We start from the raw sequence: 11775 nt of genomic DNA, 5'->3' as shown, positions 1-11775 counted from the left end.
GCGACAAACAACAACATATATGTATACTAATCTGACGAAAGCCTCAGCAAACAACTCGGCGCAGTGGATGCTTTGCTCGTAAGTCGATCAATAATGAATTGTGACCATTGTTGCCAATGGCGTACTACACGTCTACACGTTAGGTTGGAACCACCGTCGACGTAAAACAAAGGAGAAAGGCATAAAAAAAGGAATATTATTATTGATGAAAAGCCAATTATTAAGCTATGACTCAATACGTAAGGGAGGCTTTCGAAAACTTGATTTTCAAAATGTTTAAGCCTTTTAACGTTGATAACTAGAACCAATATTACAAGAACGACAAAATCTTGAATCAATAGTATTAGTAATTACTTTAAAATAAGAATTTTTAAATTTTTGAACAAGTGAATTTTTATTGATTTATTGTTAATATTCAAATAATAAGCATTTATTAAATTTCTTAGTAAGAAAAAATCTATATAAATATCAAATACATTATCCTATAGTCTAAATACATATCGAAGAATCATATTAGGGCTATAGCCCAATCAAATTTTGCCTTGAAAAAAATACTTAAGTTTTGAAACTTGGCAAAAAGTTTCGTCTTGGGGCCCTGATAAATTAAAAAAAAAGTGCACCACCCTTCCGAGGTCTGCAAGTGTCCGCCATCTTGGATTTTAGGTGAAATTTTATCTTTAATACTATTAACTTTAGAGTAAAAATACCTTACATAAAAATTAAAGATTGTACAGTTTTTGACAAGATAGCGTTTATACATTTTTAGCGTAAGAATGAACGACAAAGTCTATCCGCTCGTCATAGTCCATAGAAAGTAGCATTGGAGCGCCATAATAACGTATGTATATTGTATACGCATACACGTAGTTAGCAAACGGACCGAACAACGTAAAATAGGTATTTATATGTTTAGTTTCGTGTTATTATACTGTTAATATTGCTGAAATGTACTAGAATTAAATATTGACGACTAACACCACTTTAACTAAAGACTTTGGTTTGAGAGATGAATTGTTAAAAGTGAAATAAGTCTACTTCAACATATAGGTAATGTACCCAAGAGAAACATAAAAATTGTTGACACATAGATAAAATGGTTACAGAGTTTGGCAGTGGAAGGAAAATTATAGGTACCTATTCAATAATATATTTAAAATGCTAAAAATGTTTGTTACTATTTCTGTGACAGTGTGGTGTGACTAATTGTTCTTATGAAAGGGCATTATCAAAATTAAGCTTAATTAAAACAAAATTACGTCCTAGTAAAATTTATCAAGATCGACTATTGATGAACTACTCATTAGTCACTATGTCAATTGAACAGAAATTGGCCTATAATATTAACATTGACGAAGTAATAGAATAATTTAAAATATTAACTTAAGAATGATTCTTTGAAGAAGTGATGAGCTAAGATTTATATATAAATATAGTATAAATAAACTTTGAAGTTTCAATTATTATTCTAAATTCTTAGTTAAATTAATGATACATGAAATTAAAATACTTCCATCGCCAATATTGATTATTGATTGAACAAACTAATAACCAAAATAATAATCAATTATATATTATAATATAACGTTATAAAAATGCTGCCCCCTGCCTGCCAGCTAGGTCTGCGCACGCCTATAGACGTATATTACGTATAGAGTATATTAATAATAATTTAACGAAAATATTATGGTAATATAAGCAAGTAAATGACGTTTGCGATCATAACATATGGTTTACATCATCACGAAGTCGATTAAATCCTCATTAATATTCAAATAATAAATATGTTAAGAGAGATAGGTACCTACTCCAAAAATACGAGTGTGCCGAGCGAACAAAAAAAATAGGCATTTTAATCGCCGAGTGGCGAACACTAACTTGGCACTCGGCAGTTGGCATATGAATTCCTGATACAAAGTGGCTGATCAAAAACAAAGACCAAAGTCAAGGCCAGTCGAGTCCGTTCCGTAAAAAAAAAAACAGAAACCGTACGCTAAGTATTAAGATGTTAGCAGTACCAGGGTCCTAGGAATACGATGGTATCGACGACGGGAAGTATACAGAGCGCCTGCGGGTGATACAATAAAATACCGACGTTATTTTATTCGATACACTTGATATTATACGACAGTAGGCGGACGACGCGTTTTCCTTATAGATTCCTAGTACAAAGTGAACGGAGTTAGGTCTCGCCGAGTTCCGATTAGGTACTACGTTTTTATTTTTTTAGCCATTCACGTGTATATTGTTGTAAGCTTCACGATACCACAGATTATTGATCTATGAACCTCAGTATTTCGAGTTTTGGATATTGTTCATTCCGTCCGACGTTCAGTGACGGCGCTAAGTACGGAAGAAAATGTCTAGCCCAACCCATTGGACTAACATTAGACATACTAATATTCTCATTTTTTATAAGCAGAAAATAATGGTATTATCATAGTATTTTGTAGTTCACCGTTCAGCCTGTATGTAATTTAGATTTATATACCTCTATACCATAATAATATCACATCATATTTAAAAATTATAAAATATTGTTTTTCAAATTACATATTTTTTTATATATATTTCATAATTTTTTGTTAAATCTCATTTTTGTGGCCCTACCGCAGAAAAAAATGCTTGTGCCGCTACTGGCGACGTCCGTAGATTTCTTTATCGTAACCGTAGGTAATTATAATTTTATTACAACATACCTATTATATGCATGTAAGATATTAATGTTAATTATGCTCATAAAATAAAAATTAAAATGACTTGGGGTGGTTATATTCATAGAAGCGTAGAATTTGGTGGGATTACTGGGGGTGACATTCAAAATAAAAAAAATTGCCCACGTTACACGTCATACTCAAAATCAACATAAAAAAATATGCCTAAAAAAAAAAAAAAACATTTCAGCATTAAATAAAAAAAACCTTGCCAATATCTAATATTATTACCATCATATTAGGAACGCATAAATAAGTATAAATAATAATTAATGAATTAAACTTTTAACCTTTTAAACTAAAATTATAGAATAAATTAATAATGAGTAATGCAATTTAACATATCAATAATATTATGAGTATAAAAAAACTTGCACTATAAAATAGAAGTAAGTATTATAATTGTATTATTTTTTTAAACTTCTTAAAAAAACTTCTTTGTAACTTGAATGTTGAAGTAAAAATAATATTCAACTAATAACTACAGCCAGTGGGCGGCCTTATGGCGGCGGGAGAGGTGTTGTCAACAGAATTATCTCTTGTGTTGTATATTTAGGCGGCACCCATTTTACCCAAAAATGACGGTGTTTCTAAATTGCGGACAGAGTGATAAAAACCATGTGAGTTTCAGACGAAATCTAAGAAAATAACATACGAATTGCGGATACAAATATAAGAAACTAATTGCAGACAAATGTCCAATTATTATTTTTGATATAACAATCGTAGGCGCTGGGAAATTACTGTTTGATATTAACGATATTGAGACAGCTGCTAAAAATATGTATGATCAGTTTAACCACAACCTTACTCATGCTTGCTTGATATTTATCGTCTTTCTGATCGTCTATTTTCTGTATAAAAATATATAGTGAAAAACTCAATTTTCTTCTATTTCACGAATCGCAAACGCTTGTGAGTGTTCATTCTAACCTTAATGAAATGTTTTATCGCAGTCACCTTATTATATACCTACTAATTGATTGACGCGGTCCCGCGTAATATCCGTTTGAATTTAAACGGCCTTACGCGGAAAACCGCGGAATGACTTCTCTATCCAACCGCCAGCCGAGTGCCAACGACGGACGACGCCGACGCACGATAATGGCGTCGGAACGTCTTGATCGCCGACACCGCGACCGCCGACCAGTCCTACGACCGACTTCAGTTCTGACCACCGCATCGTATGCGAAGTGTGCTATTTCGACTTCCGTACGGTGAACCTTTTGTATACTAAACATTTTTTAGTTTATTATTTTGTGACTTAAGTTTTCTGTGACGTTTCATCTCAATAAACAGGAAAACACCGTCTAACGCGATCGAACTTGTCTTATTCATTTTATTACCACCCTTCCTGTTAAGGAACACCAGTTCCGCATCAAATTTGGCTCCCCGAACAGGAATCACCGGTAAGTGAAACACTTAGTACCTTACCCCTAACTATCACCATCATTTCCCCATTGTGCAACTTGCAAAACTTTCCCCGGAGACCACACGACAAAAACGTAGTTTACACCAAGTCCGCATCATGATCAAAGCTTTAAATAAAGTACAGAATGGTAGGTATACAAAAATGAATTACACCTACTGCTGTACGAAATTTAAAACGAACAAAAAAAAACTGTTAAAAAGAAGACATTTATCAGCAAACAAATGTTGCAATATTCAAGTAGTGAAATCAGTCGAGATCATTTATACAGACTGTTTCAAAAAAAATTTCGCCTAAGTCCTGAATAAGTGGTGAAAGACTACTCTCTTGATTTTCATTAAAAAAAAATTCTGTACGCAATTAGTATTATGTCAATGAAACTCGTGCCCGCAATTGTTATGTTATAATATTGACCTGAATAATTTATCCGCAACTAGTATGTGTCCAAAAATGACCTTTCACTTTTCATCCAAATATTTTAAAATTACTTTCCCTTTTCGTTCAAAAATATTATAGCCAGTAGTGGATTTAAATATGTTTTAATATACTATACATTTATATAATTTTTACGTTTAAAGCGTTTTTTAATAATTTCAGAGAGTCCTAGTTGCTTTAGACAACCGGATACATTCTTAGTTCAATAGTCCTTTACACATCGATATTTAGAGATTCAAATTTTTTTTTCAATAAATTTGACTAAATAATTCTATTTTATCGGTTATCGTATCCATAATTAAAAACTATAACCATTGTGTTAATTATAGTTATAACCAATTTGTTTTGAACAATATATTGTATTGTTATTTAAATTCAATAATTTGTATTGATAATTAAAATTTGTCAAATAATAAAAATTGATTAGATATTCAAAAGAATAACTTTTTTTATATCATTTATTGAGTTTGAAATTATAGTTATACTTAGGGCTGTGCAATTATTTTAAATTATTCGAATATAATCGAATATTTTACTAATATTCGGTTATTGTGGAAAAAAAATAATGACGCAGCCCTAGTTATGACTTATGAATTTTATATAGGTAACAATTATGTCACATAGCGCTTTTTCGAGTAACAAAAAAAAAGCCCAAGAAAGGGGGCGATCGCCATGTCACCTTTCAAATCCACCACCGATTATAGCATTTTTTAATATACACTTTGGGAAACATTTTATTATTTATTTGTGTAAATTACTCCTCTAATACTTAAAGTAGTAATTATTTTTTTCATTAGAAGAAAGGACACTTTGAGATTTATATATATTTTTTCTTAGTCTATTAATATCAGATACAGCAAAATGTCGATGTTGCGTGGTCGTTGTAAACAATTTTTTTCGGTTGTATATGATTATTTTTTACAGCTTTTTGTTTACATCTTACATTAAAAATTTTGTGATCGTAAAAATTGGGCGAAATGGGAAAGTAGTTTTTAAGTATGTGGGTGATAACCTTGGATATATTATACCTAAATTTTTCAACAAATGTTTAAATTAGTATTTTTTTTTTTTTATACACAGTTTAATTTTTATATATTATAAAAAGTTTATCATTAAAAAAAATAAAATACATGTAGCTCAGAGTAATTCTAAAATAATTTTTTACAAGTATTTGATGAAATTTGTTAAAATTGCTAAACATTTACAGACTATTTAAATTCTAAAAATACATTTGTACGGCTTTTTATTGATAAGCACTTTTACTATAGAATAGATTTATTTGTATTTTTATCTAGAAAATAAATTCTCACTTTAAAATTTTATATTTTACATAAAACTGCAGTTATAACGATGCATAAAACATTCGCACTCGAACACAATAAGAATTAAGATTATACTCATTTTTCTTCCGTGGTTCACTAGTTATATGTTTACGTATTAATTACGAATCTTATAAGTTTTTTAGACGACGTTGTACACTTGTACCCTCATATGTTGTAACTTTACACTCATAACTTATTACATATGTTTAAAAATTAAAATATCGTAAGCAACCAAAAAGTAAACACAAATAAAATTCTGAACTTAAAAATTGATGATTAGTCAATTCAGTCAAGTATTAAATCTAACAACACAAAATTGAAACTACTAAACACAAATTTTCTATGTTGTCTATGTTTTTAAGCAGTGCTAGATTGGCTATGTGACAGAAGCGCCAAATGCACAAAAATGACCTATCAATTGCGCCAAAATGTGTAGGACATAAGCGCCAATATAATATATTGTATACCTAACATGTGAAACAAGCGCCAAAGATGCAAAAATTACAAATAATTTGCGCCAAAATTAAAATTTTATATTTGTCAATAATAAATTATGATATACATGCAAATAAATATAAATTTAATAAATCAGTTGAGAATTTATAAAAAATGTCAATAATAAATTTAATAAATTGGTTGATTTTTTAATCCTACTTTTTCACATATTCTAAACGATTTATTTCACCATCCTGATATTTCTTCCATTGTATAATTATTTCTTCGTGAGATACTCTTAATTTATTGTTAGGAGGAGAGTTCATAAATAAATATGTTTCGCTTTGTAATTTTAATAATAAATTTTAAATAATAATTTAACATATATTAACCGTGGCACACAGGTACCAAGGATTTTGACACTTGCGTACGATACGATTTTGGCGCTTTTGTACGATACGATTTTATTTTTTCTTATCTATTTTTGGCGCTTATGTCTTCCACCGGCTAGATTGCCAGGATTTAGGATATTTTATGCCTGGATAAAATAAAAATGCAGCGCCTTTAACTCTATAGATGAAGCCTAGATAGGGGCCCTATTCGCAGATAGGGAGTGTTTCAATACAAAAATAATTTAAAAATATTGATATTGGAACTATTTTATCGTTGTAAAATGTACCTACATAAAAAATCATGTTTAAAAATTTTACAAGTATAAAAACATAAAAACAAACATAATTTAAAGATCTCTTGATGATTTTAATTTAATCATTAGGCATTAACATTTTAATGTCTAAAAATTTGGAATTTTAAATTTGAACTTTTCTAGCTTTTTTTGGCAGCAAAATGTTTGATAATATGATAATATCTTCATAAGTAATCTTTCTTACAATTTTATTTCATATAGGTAGATATTATAGATAAATTATTAAGTCTTCCTAGGCTCCTAGCTCTGTATTAGATCGTAAATATGATTTTATTAATTTTAGTTTTCTAAAACTTCGTTCACAGGAAGCAGAAAAAATTAATCGGCATTGTAAGGTATACTAGATAAGTAACTGATATATTAAGATACGCGTCTTCAACATGTCAAAGAAGCTTATTTTTTCAAATTTACATCCTACAGTTGTAAATATGTTCTTTAAAACTTTATAGCTCTGAAATGAATTCCACTGTATATTCAAAATCTTCGTATATTAATCGTAAGGGCAACTTATTTTTATTGAATAATTATATAATTTTATTAGTAGATATGTAAAATCATATAAAAGTGCCTCCTAGCCCCCTCCCCTTAGGACTCATTTCACATCGGCGTGAGTCGTAGGCTTTTACACATTAGACAAATAGTTCGCGTGCGGACACGATTTCAAATCGCCGTGAACACTCGCTTAAAATTAAACAGCTTATATTAAATTAGACTATTCACACTATCTATGATCCGTCATCGTCCGCAATCAATCGCACATCGCACATGCTTAATTTTAAGGCGAACATCTGTGGCGATTTAAAATTGCATCCGCGCGCGAATTATTCGCCTAGTGTGTAAGAGCCTAGTTTACATTGAACTTATTTAATATAAACTAAAAACACGAGTGTACAATTTACGTCACGTACGATACGCGTTCATATAAAACGGACCAGAGTAAGCTCTGTCTGCGCATATGAATTTAAGCAATGAAACCATTTCACACAGACGCATAGTATTGAACCGCGCGTATCAAAACGCGATTTTCGTTCATATTCACTTAAACGCGTACCACACACATCGTATGTTATTTATTATATTTGATGAACAATAAATTCGGGTAGCGTAACTCTGTCCAAAACGGAAATTAATGTAGTTTAAAAATATAATTTGAAAAAAATTGATTAGTGAGCGTATATGAGGACGCTAAACGGACATTTGTTATTGTCTCTGTCTTACAAGTGCGTAACATGGACAATTTACGTTTAGCAGATTAGATTATTTAGTTTCGTTGGTTTAAAAATAAGAGTAAATCGACCTATAATGAAACCTAATGGTAAGAACATTTTTTGTATTTGTTTTTTTAAATGAGTTATGAGCATTTTTAATTAGCTATATAACTTAACCTATGCACAAAACTCACTAAAAAATTTAACTATCGTAAAACACCCACATACAAACACAGATAATCTTCTTACCATCAAGTTTCATTATTGGTCAATTTGCTCTAATTTTTAAACAAACGAAACTAGACCTAATCTACTGAATGTAAATTTGTTATGTTACGCACTTGTTAGACAGAGACAACAAATGCCTAAGTAGCGTCCTCTTAAGCTTTGTATAAAACCTACCATTAATTTTTCTTTTATAAATCCAATAGCTAGTACGCGCGCGCGCAAGGACGTGTTTCGTTCGCACATCAAAAAACGTGTTGCGCATCATAGGCGTTCATTTAAATTATGTTATTCAGAATCAGAAGTTCAGAACGCAAAGTATGAAATGCGTCCATGTGAAATGGGCCTAAAAGTACGGTGTCCAAGACCATGATAGAATATTTGTGATCATTATCGCGGTGTCTGATTGCAACGTACAGAGTACAGACGTTGAGACTTACAGCTGCCGAGCGAGGTCTGCTCATTGTCCTACTAAAGACTAGTCACCGCCATCCATTAAATCACATTATTCAAAATTTCAAAGATTTATTTGGTTTTAATGCTCATGCTATAGACATTTTTGGGTGGACATCGATGGGTGTGTATAGTCAATAATAAAGTCAAAACTTTTATCACTAATAACGGATTTGACTCTGTATTTTCACTCATAGAAAACATACCGACCTTCGACCTTGCATTGCATATAATATAAATTATTTATTTATTTTTTAAAGACTGTTTCATTATATTTTCAAGCAACCTAGAGCTTGTATTTTAAAGGTAGGTAACAAAAAATAATTATGATTCATAATTTTCAACCAAATTTCACATACGTTCCCATCAGACGCATTAATTTATGATAAATTTGTTTGAAAAAATGACATTTTTCAGTTATTTTTGAATATTTTTTTTCAAGTTCTATTTTCCTTTTTATATTTTTGGCACCACTAAGTTTTTTTATATTCATTATTTTACGATTATTACCTATCGGACTATACATTTATTTGTTAATTAAAATGCTTAAATAAATTGGCTTAATGCTCAATATTATCATGTTATACAGATAAATAGTTAATTTATTAATGAGTAATGACTAATAACTACACGGTAGGAACGGGCATACAGCATACTACAAATATAAAATAATACCAAGTACGGTAGCCGATAGGAAATAGGAATACTAGGAACGGACATGTAGACAAATAATCGTATATTATAACGATACAAAAGGTATTATTATCGCACATTTCATATTTATAGTTTGAAATCGTATTTCTATTTATACATTGTACTTTATCGCAAATATAGACTCGTCGCCAGTCTTTACTGCTTGCAGTCAAACCATGAGACTTATTTGGGTAAATAAATAATAATATCATAGAATAATGTTCAATGGACTATGATTATTTTATAGTCATATTATCATTTTTATCATAATCATAGATGTTATTACAACAATACAATTAACCGTTTTCTTAAATTCCTAACAGTTGTTTTTTTCTCCGAAAGCAAGATGTAAAATAAGATAATAAAAATATTTGACAAAAACGTAATTTCCTAAATAATACGTTATGTTGTTATATTACTTACTGCTTTAAGTTTAGATGACCAGATGTCAGGAAAGCTTTATAAATAAAAAAATAAAAAATAAAATATATTACTTATATCATAATTAATTTTCAAGTTTTAAAATTTTAAATGAAAAAACTTAGAACATAATTTACCTGTACATTTTTTATAAATCATGGCCTTTTTATTTTTCATTAATTTAAGAGAGCTCTCCCTAATACCAACATGATGCTTAAGATAAAGAAAATATACGCAGATTGTGGATTGACTTCTTATAAGAAAATTTATAATATGGACATATAGTTTCAAAGTAAATCAAGCTAACTCTACGTATAATGAAAACACTAAAAACTCGAAGTTAAATGATCTCTATGTGTAGAAAAAAAACAAATATATAGAATGAATGAATTAATTAAAATAAAATAAAAACGTCAAAACCCACAATATCCTTAATTAATAATTTTACGGTCACGCTAGACTTATGATGTTCACTCGTGACTCCTAGACATATTATGTCAATGTTAGATTTATGGAAAGACATGTATCTTCATTTAAAGTAGGCGCCTAATCAATTATATGATTATACAATAATAACATTTATTTTATAATAGATTGTACCTATGATAAAATTACAATACGTCATAGGTTAGTAGGTAAATTACAAATATTTTCCCCACTATATAGGTATTTTGTAGAAATAAATAAGATTTTTGTTTATGTGTAAAGATATGAGATTACATCAAAATTTAGTTATGTAATAGAAAACAAAACTATTTAACCTAGGTCTTGAAAATTAAATTTACTTAACTTCGGAGAACTTTATAATATTAAATAGTGAATCGAAAACAATAATTTTATCATCAATATTTTCAGGAAATAAGCTTTACCAGAATCAATTAAAAATAAAGTTGTTCCATTTAAATAATTTTAATTGATATTTTATAATACAAGCTTGTGTTACTGCATACTCAAAAATTAAGGCACAAACTACTTTATTATACACGGAAATTCGTACTTCACCTTTTGGCTATGGTCGAGTAACTTAAATTTATAAAATTATCTGACTGGTCTACAGCCAGATTAACCATTAATTATCGACTATCGTAACTATTTTTAACTATCTTATCGTGTAAATAATAATAATAATAATAGTAATAATAATAATAGTAATAATAATAATAATAATAATAATTTATAATAATGTAGATAATATTTCTATACCACTATCTGCACAGTGAGAGTGTGAGACAAATCTGTATATAGTATATTATAGATATAAGTTCATAAAGTTCATTGCTATATAGCCGAATTTATTACGCGCCGAAACGTCCTATTTCCCACAATAGGTACTCTGGTATTCGCATGATTTGTATCTAGGCTTCAATATTTTTATCATATTTGTAAATTTTGTTCTACACGTTTCGATTACCAATGTTAGTTCACAGTCCTCACACTATTTGACTTTCAAGTATCAAGCTGTAGTAACCGATATGTGCTCTCACTACTCGGTCGCTACAATACTTCTTTAACGACGAAGGTACGTGACGTGACGTTACTGTTACGTCTTACGTTGAAGGTAGAGATTTATAAATAAAGTTAATGCTCGAATGTAAATTATAAAATAACTTTCATTAAATTAACACGTAAATTATAACGAAGTTTGTCGATAGATTTAATGAGTAATCTACCGGAGAGTATGTAATTAACTATCACTGGGAGGTACTCGTATACCTAGGCGGCGATGCGGCTGTAACGA

This window comes from Melanaphis sacchari, unplaced genomic scaffold, assembly GCF_002803265.2.
Source record: "Melanaphis sacchari strain LSU unplaced genomic scaffold, SCAv2.0 Contig47_pilon_pilon, whole genome shotgun sequence".
In the NCBI taxonomy this organism is placed as follows: domain Eukaryota; kingdom Metazoa; phylum Arthropoda; class Insecta; order Hemiptera; family Aphididae; genus Melanaphis; species Melanaphis sacchari.
Note: the sequence above shows the minus strand (reverse complement) of the source record.